Genomic DNA, 16,886 nt, shown 5'->3' with positions numbered 1-16,886 from the left:
TAGTGTATAGGAATGCAAGAGATTTCTGTGCATTAATTTTGTATCCTGCAACTTTACCATATTCATTAATTAGCTCTAGCAGTTTTCTGGTGGCAGTTTTAGGATTCTCTATGTATGGTATCATGTCATCCGCAAACAGTGACAGTTTTACTTCTTCTTTTCCAATTTGTATTCCTTTTATTTCTTTTTCTTCTCTGATTGCCGTGGCTAGGACTTCCAGAACTATGTTGAATAATAGTGGTGAGAGTGGACATCCTTGTCTCGTTCCTGATCTTAGAGGAAATGCTTTCAGTTTTTCACCATTGAGAATGATGTTTGCTGTGGGTTTGTCATATATGGCCTTTATTATGTTGAGGTAGGTTCCCTCTATGCCCACTTTCTGGAGAGTTTTTATCATAAATGGGTGTTGAATTTTGTCAAAAGCTTTTTCTGCATCAATTGAGATGATCATATGGTTTTTCTTCTTCATTTTGTTAATATGGTGTATCACATTGATTGATTTGCGTATATTGAAGAATCCTTGCATCCCTGGGATAAATCCCACTTGATCGTGGTGTATGATCCTTTTAATGTGTTGTTGGATTCTGTTTGCTAGTATTTTGTTGAGGATTTTTGCATCTATATTCATCAGTGATACTGGCCTGTAATTTTCTTTTTTTGTAGTGTCTTTGTCTGGTTTTGGTATCAGGGTGATGGTGGCCTCATAGAACGAGTTTGGGAGTGTTCCTTCCTCTGCAATTTTTTGGAAGAGTTTGAGAAGGATGGGTGTTAGCTCTTCTCTAAATGTTTGATAGAATTCACCTGTGAAGCCATCTGGTCCTGGACTTTTGTTTGTTGGAAGATTTTTAATCACAGTTTCAATTTCATTACTTGTGATTGGTCTGTTCATATTTTCTGTTTCTTCCTGGTTCAGTCTTGGAAGGTTATACCTTTCTAAGAATTTGTCCATTTCTTCCAGGTTGTCCATTTTATTGGCATAAAGTTGCTTGTAGTAGTCTCTTAGGATGCTTTGTATTTCTGCGGTGTCTGTTGTAACTTCTCCTTTTTCATTTCTGATTTTATTGATTTGAGTCCTCTCCCTCTTTTTCTTGATGAGTCTGGCTAATGGCTTATCAATTTTGTTTATCTTCTCAAAGAACCAACTTTTAGTTTTATTGATCTTTGCTATTGTTTTCTTTGTTTCTATTTCATTTATTTCTGCTCTGATCTTTATGATTTCTTTCCTTCTGCTAACTTTGGGTTTTGTTTGTTCTTCTTTCTCTAGTTTCTTTAGGTGTAAGGTTAGATTGTTTACTTGAGATTTTTCTTGTTTCTTTAGGTAGGCTTGTATAGCTATAAACTTCCCTCTTAGAACTGCTTTTGCTGCATCCCATAGGTTTTGGGTCGTCGTGTTTTCATTGTCATTTGTCTCTAGGTATTTTTTTATTTCCTCTGATTTCTTCAGTGATCTCTTGGTTATTTAGTAACGTATTGTTTAGCCTCCATGTGTTTGTCTTTTTTACGTTTTTTCCCCTGTAATTCATTTCTAATCTCATAGCGTTGTGGTCAGAAAAGATGCTTGATATGATTTCAATTTTCTTAAATTTACTGAGGCTTGATTTGTGACCCAAGATGTGATCTATCCTGGAGAATGTTCCGTGCGCACTTGAGAAGAACGTGTAATCTGCTGTTTTTGGATGGAATGTCCTATATATATCAATTAAATCTATCTGGTCTATTGTGTCATTTAAAGCTTCTGTTTCCTTATTTATTTTCATTTTGGATGATCTGTCCATTGGTGTAAGTGAGGTGTTAAAGTCCCCCACTATTATTGTGTTACTGTCGATTTCGTCTTTTATAGCTGTTAGCAGTTGCCTTATGTATTGAGGTGCTCCTATTTTGGGTGCATATATATTTATAATTGTTATATCTTCTTCTTGGATTGATCCCTGGATCATTATGTAGTGTCCTTCCTTGTCTCTTGTAACATTCTTTATTTTAAAGTCTATTTTATCTGATATGAGTATAGCTACTCCAGCTTTCTTTTGATTTCCATTTGCATGGAATATCTTTTTCCATCCCCTCACTTTCAGTCTGTATGTGTCCCTAGGTCTAAAGTGGGTCTCTTGTAGACAGCATATATATGGGTCTTGTTTTTGTATCCATTCAGCCAGTCTATGTCTTTTGGTTGGGGCATTTAATCCATTCACGTTTAAGGTAATTATTGATATGTATGTTCCTATGACCATTTTGTTAATTGTTTTGGGTTTGTTTTTGTAGGTCCTTTTCTTCTCTTGTGTTTCCCACTTAGAGAAGTTCCTTTAGCATTTGTTGTAGAGCTGGTTTGGTGGTGCTGAATTCTCTTAGCTTTTGCTTATCTGTAAAGCTTTTGATTTCTCCATCAAATCTAAATGAGATCCTTGCTGGGTAGAGTAATCTTGGTTGTAGGTTCTTCCCTTTCATCACTTTAAGTATATCATGCCACTCCTTTCTGGCTTGCAGAGTTTCTGCTGAGAAATCAGCTGTTAACCTTATGGAAGTTCCCTTGTATGTTATTTGTGGTTTTTCCCTTGCTGCTTTCAATAATTTTTCTTTGTCTTTAATTTTTGCCACTTTGATTGCTATGTGTCTCGGCGTGTTTCTCCTTGGGTTTATTCTGTGTGGGACTCTCTGCGCTTCCTGGACTTGGGTCGCTATTTCCTTTCCCATGTTAGGGAAGTTTTCGACTGTAATCTCTTCAAATATTTTCTCTGGTCCTTTCTCTCTCTCTTCTCCTTCTGGGACCCCTATAATGCGAATGTTGTTGCGTTTAATGTTGTCCCAGAGGTCTCTTAGGCTGTCTTCATTTCTTTTCATTCTTTTTTCTTTAGTCTGTTCCGCAGCAGTGAATTCCACCATTCTGTCTTCCAGGTCACGTATCCGTTCTTCTGCCTCAGTTATTCTGCTATTGATTCCTTCTAGTGTAGTTTTCATTTCAGTTATTGTATTGGTCATCTCTGCTTGTTTGTTCTTTAATTCTTCTAGGTCTTTGTTAATCATTTCTTGCATCTTCTCAATCTTTGCCTCCATTCTTATTCCGAGGTCCTGGATCATCTTCACTATCATTATTCTGAATTCTTTTTCTGGAAGGTTGCCTATCTCCACTTCATTTAGTTGTTTTTCTGGGGTTTTTTCTTGTTCCTTCATCTGGTACATAGCCCTCTGCCTTTTCATCTTCTCTATCTTTCTGTAACTGTGGCTTTTGGTCCACAGGCTGCAGGATTGTAGTTTTTGTTGCTTCTGCTGTCTGCCCTCTGGTGGTTGAGGCTATCTAAGAGGCTTGATGGGAGGCTCTGGTGGTGGGTAGAGCTGACTGTTGCTGTGGCGGTCAGAGCTCAGTAAAACCTTAATCCACTTGACTGTTGATGGGTGGGGCTGGGTTCCCTCCCTGTTGCTGTGGTGGTCAGAGCTCAGTAAAACCTTAATCCACTTGACTGTTGATGGGTGGGGCTGTGTTCCCTCCCTGTTGGTTGTTTTGCCTGAGGCAACCCAACACTGGAGCCTACCTGTGCTCTTTGGTGGGGTTAATGGCAGACTCTGGGAGGGCTCACGCCAAGGAGGACTTCCCAGAACCTCTGCTGCCAGTGTCCTTATCCCCAGGGTGAAACAGAGCCACCACCCGCCTCTGCAGGAGACCCCCCAACACCAGCAGGTAGGTCTGGTTCAGTCTCCCCCAGGGTCACTGCTCCTTCCCCTGGGTCCCGATGCACACATTACTTTGTGTGTGCCCTCCAAGAGTGGGGTCTCTGTTTCCCCCAGTCCTGTCAAAGTCCTGCAATCAATTCCCACTAGGCTTCAAAGTCTGATTCTCTAGGAATTCCTCCTCCCGTTGCCAGACCCCCAGGTTGGGAAGCCTGACGTGGGGCTCAGAACCTTCACTCCAGTGGGTGGACTTCTGTGGTATAAGTGTTCGCCAGTCTGTGAGTCACCCACCCAGCAGTTATGGGATTTGATTTTACTCTGATTGAGCCCCTCCTACCGTCTCACTGTGGCTTCTCCTCTGTCCTTGGACGTGGGGTATCCTCCTTGGTGAAGTCCAGGGTCTTCCTGTCAATGATTGTCCAGCGGCCAGTTGTGATTCTGGTGCTCTCGCAAGAGGGAGTGAGAGCACGTCCTCTACTCCGCCATCTTGGTTAATCCTTATATCTAATTTGTTCTTTTAAAATAAATGTGTATTTAAAGATATACCAGCTTTGGTAGTGGAGAAGTACAATGGCTGTGGCACCCAAAGTCACTATATATATAAACTGCAAATATCAACGCAGTTTCTACAATCCAGAAAATGAGCATTGTTTTTTTTAACGATTTGATTCTTCATAGTATATCATGATATGATTTATCTGGTTCCCAATCAAAACAGGAAAAGAAACCTCTGAGAAAGAAGCTGCTCAGAGGTTTTAGAGGTAAGGATTGTTTAAGGGAAGAACCAGTGGTGTCCTCCTCTGCATACCAAGGAAGCACTCAACAACACTCCCTCACACATTACAGGGATATAGTCATGGTGAGTTCTGTTCCAGAGGGTGAAACTGGGTAGGGAAGCCCAGGAGAACAGAACTATCATGCCTCAGCTGTAGTCTTCCATATCTTCTCCAGAACAGCCCACATCTAACTTGTATGCTGACTTCTGTGCACTAACTTGTAAGTGCACAGAAAGGACAAGCTTTCTCTGGTGGTAATAAGGACTCCCTTGCTTAGGCAAACAAGCAAAGACTGAATGACCATCTGCCAGTAGAAGAGACTCATTCTTTCTTTGGAAGGTTGTAACATATTCAACTTTCATTCTATAAACTTGTAGTGCCTAGGCAGGCACTGTGCTAGGGATTCAAATACAAAAAGACAGAGAGAAATGATTGTCTTGATCCCTCCCCCATCCCCAAATCCATAATCATATGACTTTTTTTGATAACTAGAAAAAAGAAACAGGTACTGTGGCAAACTCTAAAATGTGACAAGTCATAATCCGAGGCATTTTGAAGAATCTTGGAGGGTGTGTGTATTAGGGGGCGGTGGGGAGGGGAGGAGTGTAGGTGCCTTAGTAGGAAGCAACAAACGCATTGAAAAAGTATACTGAGTTCTGAGACAGAAGAGAGGTTAAATAATTCTTATAACTTAAAAGGCCTTCTATTAAACTTCTAAACACCACACACTTATGCACCATATCAAACAAGTGATTGAGTCTTACTCAGTACCATTGTATATGTGCATACCCAAAAAAAACATGACAAGCAATGAAAATAAAGAGGTGGTAAAACTTACCAGTTTTCTCCAACAATGCAAGGGGAGCTTAGCTGATTGTTATAATGTTCTTTCATTTACTTCTTTCATAATTTCTTCTGAAATGAAACAGAGAGAAAGCAAAATATTAAAAAACACAAAATAAAAAACATTCTGATTTGGACATTAGTAACTGGTTTTCTATTTAAATCATTTCACCCTTTTAATATTGGTCTCTGAATTTGTTAATCCCTTTCCTTCGCTGTAAATTTTGCATTTGTCCTTTTCAGTACTTTTGCCTTCTTCTGCCAAGTAAGGTAAAACTAAGCCTACTTGCCATTCCATTTTAATCATTAACTACCATGGGCACCATTAGAACTATATTTGAACACATTCCAAAATCTGTTACTCAAAGGCCATTCATTCATTCAACAAACATTTATTATAGAAAGAAAGTATTTATCTTTAGCTAATATAAATAAATTGAATACTTTATGAGATATGACCTGATACTAACTTTAAGCTTAAAATTTTGTGTCAAGAAAATATAAAAGTGTTTTGATTTTGGTAATCATGTCACAATGTATATGTGTAGCAAATCATCACGTTGTCACCTTAAATATATATAATTTTTGTCTGTCAATTATACTTCAATAAAGCTGGAGAAAAAATATAAAAGTTTTTAAGGAGTTGTGTCAAATCAAATCCAGTTAGTCTTAGGTTCTGTTATTGTCCTGCTGAATTAAAAATATTATTAAGTGAAGACTTATTTTGTGAGTTAATATATCCAAAAATTTGGATTCTGCTTCTTTTTACTCCTTTAACCAACTCATCTATCATATCTCTGGTACACTTGGGCAAGTCACTTGACTTTTATATTCGTTATCTGGAAAGTAGGTAATAATTTTACCCCTTTGATCATTTTTTTAAAATTATTTATTTATTTGTTTATTTTTGGCTGCGTTGGGTCTTCGTTGCTGTGCGTGGGCTTTCTCTAGTTGCAGAGAGCAGGGGCTACTCTTCGTTGCAGTGGGAGGGCCTCTCACTGCAGTGGCTTCTCCTGTTGTGGAGCACGGGTTCTAGGCACACGGGCTCAGTAGTTGTGGCACACAGGCTTAGTTGCTCCATGGCATGTGGGATCTTCCTGGACCAGGGCTCGAACCCGTGTCCCCTGCATTGGCAGGCAGATTCTTAACCACTGTGCCACCAGGGAAGTCCCTTCCCCTTTAATTATTGTGATGGTTAATTTTTTGTGTCAACTTGGCTAGGCCATAATACCCAGTTGTGCCTTCAAATACAATCTAGCTGTTGCTGTGATGGTGTTTTTAGATGTGATTAACATTTAAATCAGTAGTCTTTGAGTAAAGCAGATTACCCTTTATAATGTGAGTAGGACTAATACAATCAGTCAAAGTCTTAAAAGAAAAGATTAAGATCCCCAGAAGAAGGAATTTGGCCTCCAGACTGTCTTTAGACTCAAGACTGAAAGGCTTACTCCTGCCAGAATTTCCAGCCTGCCTGACCTGTCCTGCAGACTTCAAATTTGTCAGGCCCGCAATCTCATGAGCCAATTCCTTAAAAATAAATAAATCTCTCCCTCTTTCTCTCTCTCTCTCTCTCTCTCTCTCTCTCTCTCCATATATAGAGATAGAGATAGATAGATATATAAAATTTATTTCAATCGAAAGATAGATGATAAATAGATATACAGAGAGAGAGGTCCTATTGGTTATGTTTCTTTGGAGAATCCTAACTAATACAATTACCTTCCTTGCAATGGTTTTAGAGGTGAAAATGTGGTTTAAGTTTAGGAAAGTTTAGATACACACGAAGACCACTGTTCATTTATTACTCTCAGGAGATAAACTTCTCTTGAAGATCTTATTATCTCCTCTCTCCTTCCCTCAACATCCACCTTAAATAAGTAATAATAACCATTATCACCTTATAAAGATGAGGCAGAAAGAGGATAGGAAAACTCTGTGTCATTATATCAAATCAATCAACCCAGGAGCGCTATTAAACTCTGACTGTCTTATAAAGGCCAAAGCAATATTCTTCAATGCATAATCAGTAACATTTGTTTATAGACCTATCTTGCTTGTTTAATATAGATTTTCCACTGACATCAAACACTTACCATCTATTCCTGTACCTCCTCTAATGATTCATTTCTCCTCTTATACCCTGTTACAGAAGCCTAGGATGTAAAATCACAGAGCACAGAATTCTGCACAAGATGGGCTTTAGGCTTGAAAGCTTTGTGATTTTTATCTACCTGACATAGGATTTTGAAGTGATCATTGCATGACTATAACTGAACTTGCCATCAATGAATACTCAGGGGTATTATTAAAAGTTTTCCATTCCAGTGAATTTCCTGTTATTAGTCCCATTCACTTAGCAATTTAATAAGTGGACAATAAAGCCAGGAGACTCCAGGTATGGAAGAGCTCCAAACCTTTGGTAATTTGCAATACACAACAGGGATTCAAAAAGTTCACTGACAGGTGAAAGCTCACGCATGAATACTAAGTAATTGGTATCAATCCATGGGCTCCCAAAAGCCCAGTAAGCAGCCTGGAACTTAGTTTCCAGAAGTATCTGACTCAACACCTCTTCATTTTTTCTACTGCTTGAGTAAAAGTTCAGAGCCAAAAAAATGTCCAGAGCATTTCACAGATTGCCTATCTCAAGGCAAAGAGTATCAAGATGTTTTGTAACCAGCTAGCTTTTAAATCTCCTTAAAAGAATTTTGACTACTCAGAGCAAAAATAATAATGATGCACTGTGGAGTTTGTAACATGCAGGAGTAAAATATATGAAAATAATAACAAAAAGGCTGGGAGGAGGAAAATGTAAGTTTGAAAGATTCTTATATTATGTAGTCAGTGGTATTTTATTTGATGGTGTGCTACATTAAAGATGTATACTATAAATGCTAGAGAAACAGCTACAAATAAAGAGGTATAGCTAATTAGGTAACAGTGGAGATGGAATAAAATATTTTTTAAAAACTCAATTAATCCCCTCAAAAAAAGAAAAAGAAAATAGGAAAAATGAGAATAGGAAATAAATAGCAAAATGGTAGATTTCAACCAAACCCCATCGATAATCATATTAAATATAAATGGTATAACTTGTATCCAGAATATATAAAGAACTCTTACAATTCAACAATAAAAAGACAACCCAGCTTAAAAATGGACAAAGGATTTGACTAGACATTTCTCCAAAGAAGATTGACATATGTCCAATAAGCACATGAAAAAAAAATTTCAACATAATTAAGCTTTCAGGGAAATGAAAATCACAATGAGATACCACTTCACATTCACTAGGATGACTAAAATCAAAAAGACAGACAGTGACAAGTGTCAGAAAGGGTGTGGAGAAACTGGAATTAGAGAAACTTACATTACTTGCAGGAATGTAAAATGGTAAGGTACTTTGCAAAACAATTTGGCAGTTTCTCAAAATGCTGAGCACAGAGCTATCATAACCCAGCAAATCTACTCCTATACCCAAGAAAATTGAAAATGTATATTCACATAAAAAGTTGTATATGCATATTAATTGCAGTGTTATTCATAAAAGCCCCAAAGTGGAAACAACCAAAATGTCTACCAAATGACAAATAGATAAACAAAGTGTAGAATAGCTGTAAAATTGAATATTATTCAGTAATAAAAAAGAATGAGGTACTAATACGTGATACAACATGTATCCAATTTTGCAATGTAGGAGATGGAGACACTGTGGAGTTTGATGTTTTGAGGAGAAAAGGGTATGGAATTAGCAAATGTTACAGGCCCTACTGGAGTTCTAGTGCAAGCAGTAAATATGCAGCAGACTGTAACCATTATAGATGCTACCCACATGGTAGGGGTTTTCTACCAATTACCAGAATTACCAAAACAGTAAGAATAAGGAAAAGAATGAGGGATGGGAGAGTGGTCCAGAAGGCCAGTTCCAATAGGGCCAACCCAACCTCAGGCCACAGTTCTCATCCTACTACACACAGAGACCTATGAGCATTGACCACAGTATTCCTCTGGTGCAGGAAAAAGTAGTGGAGTGTGCTGATAACCAGGGGATAGGAGATCAAGGTAGACTAGCGTTAAAAAAGAGACATCAGATCCAAAATGGAGTCACTTGTGCTAAGCCCGCCTCACCAAACTGAAACTTAATACCAAACCAAACTGCAGTTTCAATCTCCCCCAGGAATGTGATCTTAACTGGTCAGTCTGGAATTTCCTGGTCAGCAGTAATGAGGCAATCTGCCTGACAGACCCCTTCCATAGAAAGATTAGGTAATCCACTTTTTTTCCTTGTCCCTGCCCCCTTCTGTCTATAAAAATCTTTTCCTTTTCAGTAGCTCTTTGAAGCTACTTTCTGTTTGCTAGATGGGATGCTGCCCAATTCATGAATCAATGAATAAAGCCAATTTGATCTTTAAATTTACTCAGTTAAATTTTGTTTTTTAACACCAGTGAGACAGAATATATATTGGGGTTGTAGATCATGATTCCTTAAGGGCCTTCCTCACCAAAGACAGCATAGAGAAGACAGCAACAAAAAGGAGAAGGAAAATCAAGGAGATGAGATCAAGGTCAGCAGCCACCTCAAGGTTGGTACTACCACAACTTCAGTCACCTCTGAAGATTCCCAGAAAACCCTAAACCACAACATGGCACAGAGCCAAAAGCAGGTGCTCCAGCAGCTGAAAATTCATCTGTTCCTAAAGCTGAGCAGGGCTAACCTGAGTAGAGGTTGGTTTACCACCTCGATCATCATCCTGTTTAGCCATCCAACAAGAAGAAATGAATATGGGACTTCCCTGGTGGTGTAGGGGTTAAGAATCCACCTGCCAATGCAGGGGACATGGGTTCGAGCCCTGGTCTGGGAAGATCCCACATGCCGCAGAGCAACTTAGCTCGTGCGCCACAAGTACTGAGCCCACGTGCCACAACTACTGAAGCCTAAGAGCCCATGCTCTGTAACAAGAGAAGCCACCACAATGAGAAGCCTGCTCACTGCAGCGAAGAGTAGCCCCCACTCGCCACAACTTAGAGAAAGCCAGTGCGCAGCAACAAAGACCCAACACAGCCAAAAATAAATTAAATAAATAAATAATTTTAAGAAGGAATGAATATGGAATTCCAGCAGTAAAAAAGGTTGGAGCTGAAGACCTTAAGTGCTTGTTTTTTGCCCATTGACAAGATAATTAGAACTATCTGCATTATCTATGCAGCTTGGGGTTTTTAATATTTTTACCTAAAGACTGTAATATTAGTAAATGGAAACTTCAATTAAATAGAGTTGGGATACCAGAAGGGGGAGCTCTCAGGCCCTGCGACATTAACAGAACCCAATAGGAAGAAGAAAAACTCTTCTTTCCTAGGACCCTCCCAACTTCCTTTTCCTCTCTAAAAAACATTTTCCTGGGAATTCCCTTGTGGTCCAGTGGTTAGGACTCCTCGCTTCCACTTCTGGGGTCCCAGGTGTGACCCCTGGTTGGGAAACTAAGATCCCACAAACTGTGCACTGTGGCCAAAAAAAGAACCTCCTTCCATTACCTTGTGGAGACTTGCACATGGATGCCATTATTACAGACCCCAAATTGCAATTTTCTGCTTATCTCAAATAAACCCATCTTTTCTGGAGAAATATCTGGTAGTCTATTTGTTTCAGGTCAACAAGACATATATTTTGCGTACTGACAAATGTGGTTTTTTTTAAACCCAGTTTTCTCAATACACTTTTAAGGGTTTTTTAATTGTTTCATATCTGGTCAAGCTGAGATTTTTAAGAACGTCATTTTTAATTTGTAATAAAATTTTGTAACTTGATTTTTTAAAGTCAATTGTGATACTGTGATTTATAGTAAATTCATATTTGGTCTTCATCCCCTTTTCTGGCTCATAGCTCCTAAAACCCTTGGAATATCCTAAGTGATGAGAGTCATAAAGATGTCTTTCATCATATTAATGAGATGACCTTTGGAAAGTACCTAAAGATGGGGTCTGGTTGCCAGGGGAGCCAACCATGTGATTAAAGGATTGGAACTTTCAGTGCCACCCCCCTGACCTCCAGGGAGGGGAGAGCAGCCGAAGGTTGAATCACTGCCAATGGCCAATGAAACATGCCTATGTAATGAAACCTCCATAAAAACCCAAAAGGACAGGGTTCAGAGAGCTTCCAAGTTGGTAAACACATGGAGATTTGGGGAGAGTGGAGCCCTGGAGAGGGCATGAAAGCTCCGCACCCTTTCCCCATACCTCACTGTATGCATCTCTTCCAACTGGCTGCTCCTAAGTAATATCTTTTTATAGTAAACCTATAATCTAGTGAGTAAACTGGTTTCCTGAGTCCTGTGAGCCACTCTAGCAAACTAATCAAACCCAAGGAGGGCATCTGGGAACCTGATTTATAGCCAGTCAGTCAGAAGTATAGGTAACAACCTGGACTTGCAATTGGCATCTGAAGTGGAGGCAGTCTTATGGGACTGAGACCTCAACCTGTGGAATCTGATGCTATACCTGGTAGAGAGTGTCAGAATTGAGTTGAACTATAGGACACCCAGCTGGCATCCTAGAATTGCTTGGTGATGTGGGAAAAACACACACACACATCAGAACTGGTATCAGAATCTTCATCAACAAACTGCAAGTACCTGTTTGAAGGGGTCCCAAATAATTAAAAGTTTTAAAAGCTGATGTGGTTAATCAATATCAGAAAACTATATTTCAGGGCAAGCATATTACCAGGGGAAAAAAAGATCATTTCATGAGGATGGAGAACACATTGGTGGCTGCCAGAGGTGGAGGGTGGGCAAAATGCATGAAGGGGGTCAAAAGTACAACTTCCAGTTATAAAATAAATAAGTCATGGGATGTAATGTACAGCATGGTGACTATACTTAATAATACTGTTTCCATATTTGAAAGTTGCTAAAAGAGTAAATCTTAAAAATTCTTATCACAGGAAAAAAATCTGTAACTCTGTATGGTGACAGGTGTTAACTAGACTTATTGTGGTGAACATTTTGCAATGTACACAAATGTCAGATCATTATGTTGTACACCTAAAACTACCATAATATTGTATGTCACTTATACCTCAATAAAAAAAGAAAATGGCTGCATTTTATTGTTTGTAAATTATACCTCAATAAATTTCATTTTTAAAACAATATACTGTGTTCCAGCAAAGGAAACCATAAACAAAATGAAAAGACAACCCTCAGAATGGGAGAAAATATTTGCAAATGAAGCAACCAACAAGGGATTAATTTCCAAAATTTACAAACTGCTCATGCAGCTCCATATCAAAAAAACAACCCAGTCAAAAAAATGGGCAGAAGATCTAAATAGACATTTCTCCAAAGAAGACATACAGATGGCCAAGAAGCACATGAAAAGATGCTCAACATCACTACTTATTAGAGAAATGCAAATCAAAACTACAGTGAGGTACCACCTAACACTGGTCAGAATGGCCAGCATTAAAAGTCTACAAATAACAAATGCTGGAGAGGGTGTGGAGAAAGGGAACCCTCTTACACTATTGGTGGAAATGTAAGTGGGTGCAGCCACTGTGGAAAACAGTATAGGGGTTCCTCGGAAAACTAATAGTAGAATTACCATATGATCCAGCAATCCCACTCCTGGACATATATCCAGACAAAACTATAATTCAAAAAGATACATGCACTCCTATGTTCATAGCAGCTATTCACAATAGCCAAGACATGGAAACAACCTAAATGTCCATCAACAGATGAATGGATAAAGAAGATGTGGTACATATATACAACAGAATACTACTCAGCCATAAAAAAGAACAAAATAATGCCATTTGCAGCAACATGGATGCAACTAGAGATTATCATACTAAGTGAAGTCAGAAAGAGAAAGACAAATACCATATGATATCACTTATATGTGGAATCTAAAATATGGCACAAATGAACCTATCTATGAAGCAGAAACAGAATCAGGGACATAGAGAATAGACTTGTGGTTGCCAAGGGGGAGAGGGGTGGGAGGGGGTTGAATTGTGAGTTTGGGATTAGCAGATGCAAACTGGTAAATATAGAATGGATAAGCAACAAGGTCCTACTGTATAGCACAGGGAACTATATTCAATATCCTATGATAAACCATAATGGAAAAGGATATGAAAAAGAATGTATATATATTTATAACTGAGTCACTTTGCTGTACAGCAGTAATTAACACAACATTGTAATTCAACTATACTTCAAAAAAAAAAAAAAAAAAAGATAGTGTAGGGGACTGGTTAAGAGCAAATTCTGAGGCCTGACTTCTAGGATTCAAATCCCAGTTCTGCCACTACTTGTGTGACCTTAGTCAAGTTACTTAATCTCTCGGTGCCTCAGTTTACTCGTCTGAAAAAGGGGTATATACTAGTACCTTCTTGATAAGCATGGCCAGGACCAGGGTGAAGCAAGAGAAGCACCTAGGGTGCGGAAGTGCACTTGTGTGTCCCTGAGTCAGTGTCTCTTAAATTTTGTTCCCCAGATGCCTCTCTTGCCCCACCCCTAGTCCCAGTCCTGCTCATAAGGTTGTTGTAAACATTAAATGAGCAAAAACACTTAGAACAGTGCATGGCATAGAGTAAGGGATACATAAATGTTAGGTAGGCATTAGCTGCTATTATTATTGTTGTTGTTGTTGTTGTTATATCCTGGAGAAAGATCCAGAGCAGGATCTTAAAGAATTTGATTAAATTAAACAAACAAACCAAAAAACCAATTGTTTTTGACTCACTGCTCCCCTGAAAGCAAGATGGATCACCAGCAGCTCTATCGGAACCACCTTCAGAAATTCAGCTGTGTTTCCCACTTTTTCCAAATCTGCTCAAACCAGAATGGTCTGATCTGTAAATATGGCCTCAATAAATGCAGCCAGTCTTTACAACACTAAAAGAAGGATACAGGGGCTTCCCTGGTGGCACAGTGGTTGAGAGTCTGCCTGCCAATGCAGGGCACAAGGGTTTGAGCCCTGGTCTGGGAAGATCCCACATGCCGTGGAGCAGCTGGGCCCGTGAGCCACAACTACTGAGCCTGCGCGTCTGGAGCCTGTGCTCCACAACAAGAGAGGCCGCGATAGTGAGAGGCCCGCGCACCGTGACGAAGAGTGGTCCCCACTTGCCGCAACTGGAGAAAGCCCTCACACAGAAACGAAGACCCAACACAGCCAAAAATAAATAAATAAATAAATAAATTTATTTAAAAAAAAAAAAAAAAAGACAGATACAAGACTCATCAAGTTGGACTAAATGATTTTCCTTGAATGGATTATCCAAAATATCTATCTGCTGAGAGAAACACTAGTTCTTTGTACCTAAAATTTTAAAATAAATAAATTTTTAAAACTTCAATTATAAATGTTTTATTATAAATGGAAGAGTTAATTTGTTATAGAAATCTCTTTTTTTTAAATTTACCATTATCTTGTCAATGGATCTGTCTTCCAAATATATGAATTGTTTCCCTCAGTTCTATAAAAGTATTTAGGCTGGGGAAAAAAGTTTTGAGCTTCTTCATACTATAGCACTCTACTAAATGCTGTGAACAGTGCAAAATGAATACAATATGGTCTCTATGCCTGAGGAACTCCCAGTGCAGCCAAAGAAACAGGTATGGGCTCTACATTTGATAAAAGGTGAACTCTGATAAGTGGTATAATCAAGGTATGAACAATGTGCTGTGCTATTATGGAGAAAGGAAAGGTCACAGGTGACTCACATGCAAGTAGAAAGTTTAATGAGAACCTACAGTATGCTCAGGCTGTGCCCAGAGCTGTGGCGTTATAGAAGGTGCATAAAAGCCCTGACCTCCTCTCTGACTATTTAGTTGGAGTGACAAAGCTAATACACATTACTAAAAAGCAGCAAACAATGTTCCATGTTAGACTGTGGGCAGAATACTAAAAGTATTGCAGCCTTCCAGCGAAGATGAAGACCCATAGAAGCTGGAGCAGTCAGGGAGGAAAGGAGGGCTCTAGGACATGAGGAAGTACAGTGATGGAAGTGATTATGGGGCCAGGAGGTAGCCTGGCCAAACTGCAGCAGGAAAAAAAAAAAAAAAGCCTGCAGCAGACAGGGAGAGTAAGTCTATTTGGTAAGGATGAGTCCTCAGGCATTAGGGGAAATATTACTGCATGTACTAGCAATCTGAGAGCCAATGAAAGATTTGGGATAGACAAGGGACCTGATGCAAGTGATATTTAACAAATAGTTTGTAGGATGGAATAGAACATAAAGATGGTGGTGAAGGGGTAGCCTGGAAGTGAGAAAATGGGGGTAGGAGGGTTAGAGGAGGTAATTCTTCAGAGGGAAGTGCTGAAGATCTGGATTAGGAAGTACCTGTGGAAATAGAAGGAGAATATTTCCGCAGTATTTTATGAGACAAGACTATGAGAAGTATTTTTTTAACTAATTTATATTTTATTTATTTATTTATTTATTTTTTGGCCGCGCCTTGTGGCATGTGGGATCTTAGTTCCCTGACCAGGGATTGAACCCGTGCCCCCTGCCTTGGGAGCACGGAGTCTTAACCACTGGACCGCCGGGTAAGTCCCTCCACAGTATTTTTTGAGACAAGGTTATGAGAAGTATTTTAATAAAAGGATCGATCTGTTGTGGTTGTTTAGGTTTTTTTCCAGGTCTCTATTTTTGGTTTTGTTTTTAAGGAAAAAGGAAAATGGAAGTAAAGACCGACTAATTAATAGAACAAAGTGCCTTCTACAGGGAAGGTAAAGTTGGGAGGCAAAGCTGCTTTAAGGGACAAGATAATTAGTTGTGGTTTAGGTATGCTGATATAGATGGGAGGGAATAGTGAATCACTCTCCTCCCCCAATCTCTCACCCCCTCCTATCAGAGAGACTCTGAGTCAAAAGAATTTTGTCGAGGCTGGCATCCATTATGACTGAGAATCAGATATTAAAAGTGCCAAATAAAAATTCTTGCTTGCCATCCAGCTCTACAAGGATTGAGTCATTAGCCACTGCAGTCCCTGACCTTCAACACAACTCAAAAGGATTTCAGGGTGGAGCTCAGGAATGAGGCAGTCTGTGCTCTGGGAAAACTGGCAGAACACCCTCAGATAATTAGATATTTTCAGGAGAAAATTTTGTGAACCCAATTGCTTGTATCTTCCCATACTTGGAAAAGCACCAAAATCATTAACTGAGATATCTGTGCCTCATGACTAGCAGGAGCCCTCCACCAGGACGTGTGCTTGATTGCACATACCCGCCCCCTTCTCCAAAATCAGACTTACTGACCTCCCCCCCTGCCTCTTCAGAGCAGTTCCTCACAGCTACCTGAGAGGCCGTCTCCTGGGCTATAGTCCTTAATAAGTCCCCAGATAAAACTGAAACTCAGGAATTCCCTGGCAGACCAGTGGTTAGGACTCTGCGCTTCCACTGCAGGGGGCCCAAGTTTGATTCCTGGTCTGGGAACTAAGATCCTGCAAGCCACATGGCACGGCCAAAAAAAAAAAAAAAAAGTATGAAGTGTTTCTATCATGTCACCAGGCCCTCCCAGAGGAGTAAGAAAGAATCATATAATCCTCAATGCAAGGTAAGGACCAGAGCTTTGCTAAAAGGGAGGTAGGGTATCTT

General features: G+C 39.4%; 1 pseudogene; it reads left to right on the top strand.

Annotated features, from left to right (window-relative positions):
* The first annotated feature begins 7,784 nt into the window (after positions 1–7,784).
* On the top strand, positions 7,785–9,993 carry LOC118889868 (annotated as a pseudogene).
* The last annotated feature ends 6,893 nt before the right edge of the window (positions 9,994–16,886 follow it).

Source organism: Balaenoptera musculus, chromosome 2 (assembly GCF_009873245.2).
Source record: "Balaenoptera musculus isolate JJ_BM4_2016_0621 chromosome 2, mBalMus1.pri.v3, whole genome shotgun sequence".
In the NCBI taxonomy this organism is placed as follows: domain Eukaryota; kingdom Metazoa; phylum Chordata; class Mammalia; order Artiodactyla; family Balaenopteridae; genus Balaenoptera; species Balaenoptera musculus.
This window is presented reverse-complemented; position numbering and strand designations above follow the sequence as displayed.